The sequence below is a fragment of the Taudactylus pleione genome, unplaced genomic scaffold, assembly GCF_031769625.1.
Source record: "Taudactylus pleione unplaced genomic scaffold, aTauple2 ptg000378l, whole genome shotgun sequence".
In the NCBI taxonomy this organism is placed as follows: domain Eukaryota; kingdom Metazoa; phylum Chordata; class Amphibia; order Anura; family Myobatrachidae; genus Taudactylus; species Taudactylus pleione.
Window position 1 is genome coordinate 1744678 of NW_028284779.1, and position 2189 is coordinate 1746866.

Consider the following 2189-nt stretch of genomic DNA (forward strand, 5'->3'; position numbering starts at 1 on the left):
AATTTGGAGGGATCAGACACGCCATCCATGATATCATCCCCAGCCAGGGAAGTAGGAGGACTAGAGGTGGCAGATGCTGTGGTTCTGGTCTCTCTGTTTCTAACACCTGGGCCTCCCTTACCACCCTTCTGTATTTTGGTCACGTGTTTATCCATATATAGATCTCAGATAATGAACTTTGCTAGAAAAATTGATTATATTTAATATGCCAAAAAAACTGAGCAATCCTGACCAGCAGGGGGAGCTGATATAGATATAGAGCCTTTGGAGATCCAGAAAATCACTCAGATATGTCTCTGTGAGGAAATGTGTTGCAGGAACAACAGCTACAGAGCGCTGCCAATCCCAAGATGGCGGCCATGGGTTAATACGCTGCACTGCCCACACCACAGCACCTATTCAACACCTGTGTCACAGGGGGAAAGTGAAGCCAGAGAGGCAGGAAGGTAGGTGGCTTCTCCGGTATTGCACTTGAGGGGAAGAAGTGACAAGGGAGGCAGCTGCGCGATCCGGCCGAATCCAAAATGGCGGCCACGATTATTGGTGCTATGTACTGCACCTGAACTCCGGCGGTATGGTGATGGTGGGGAGCCAGGAAAAGGATCCGCTTACCCACCGCTATCTCCAGTGATCGCACCGATGTCCGCGCGTCACTGCTCCCGGCGCTGACAGTGCTTTATCCGCGTTAGTATGTGGAGGGAGCGGGAGCTCACTAAAATGCGTCCATCTTCAAGGTCTGCCCACCGTAAGTCCAGCATTGTCCTTTTTAATCTAATTTTAAAGATATTTCCTAGATCCATTAAAGAGTGTTATAGCAGTTGAGGTGGGGCTCATGCAAGAAAGTAATTCAAGAATGTATGGGACAAACATATTTCTATTGCTAAAACAGAAAAAATTTAGAACATAACCACCCAAAGTGATTAACAATATAAAAATACATTTCAGGAGGGTTGAAATTGAATGGAAGTCCAAGATGTTCATCATTTTATGCAAATGACCATTTCACCTAGTCCCAATTTAAAGATGTGGACACATCTTTTTCTATTAATATTAACATTTAATTATAGTTAAATTATCAAATACTTTAAACTATACATTTTGAAAACTATATGACAGCCAAAAAGCAAAAAAAACAAAAAAATAATAGTTACTCACTATAAGATAAATAAAGTTTTCATATAAAATAAATGAGTAAAAAGTAACACTTAGTTGATGTTTATAGCTCTTTTACTATTTGTTTAACAGCTTTTTGGCAGGTGCTAAAAAGCATTAATGTTTTGGTAAAAAATAGATAATATTATTAATCATGTTCTGTTTGTTTTAGAAAAGTAATGTCTTTTTATAAAAAGTATCATTTACTCATCTGTCAATATGATAGTTGTATATTGCAAGTATTTGAATTGGAAGTTTTAATTTCATATTGAGAGCATTGCAGAATCACTGTATACAGTTTAGGATTGTACATATTTGTTGTGGGGTGTCAATTAGTGTTTGGAAGAGTAAGTATTTGATTACATTTATATATATTTAGTTGTATGACAGCAATGTACACATAGATTGGACTTGAACAAAAAGTTATAATTTTTCACAATTTATACAAATAAGCATTTTAGCACCTAGTTCACTACAGTATGTCTGATGCATTGTAATATTCTAAAAGAATCTCACACTGTTCTACTTAACAGTGGATCTCAACTCCAGTCCCCAAGTACCACCAACGGGTCATGTTTTGTATATTTCTTTAATCATGCACAGCTAAGTTAATCTGTTTTGACGAGTAAGTATTTATCCCAAAAGCTTCCACAGACAGAAATCCTCAAAACATGTCCTGTTGGGAAAACTTGAGGGTTGAGAACCACATGAATGTATTAGATTTGGGGTGTGGGACATATGTAAATGGCTAGAGAACCAATTATCAGTTTAAAGAAAATAGTCCATAAAATTGGACACCTCAAATGTGGGTGATACTTATTAGTGAGGTACAAGAGTATTCCACTGTCGGTTTTAAGCATTTTACCAGAGCATTGTCCTTTTTAATCTAATTTTAAAGATATTTCCTAGATCCATTAAAGAGTGTTATAGGAGTTGAGATGGAGCTCATGCAATAAAGTATTCAAGAATGTATGGGACAAACATATTTCTATTGCTAAAACAGAAAAAATTTAGAACATAACCACCCAAAATGATTA

The 2189-nt window shown here is 37.2% G+C and overlaps 1 non-coding gene across 1 annotated transcript; it reads left to right on the plus strand.

Moving 5' to 3' along the window:
- The first annotated feature begins 1210 nt into the window (after positions 1 to 1210).
- Positions 1211 to 1272, plus strand: LOC148507926 (U7 small nuclear RNA). Its single transcript, XR_015869651.1, has one exon. It is a non-coding gene; the product is annotated as a U7 small nuclear RNA (small nuclear RNA).
- Positions 1273 to 2189: the final 917 nt, after the last annotated feature.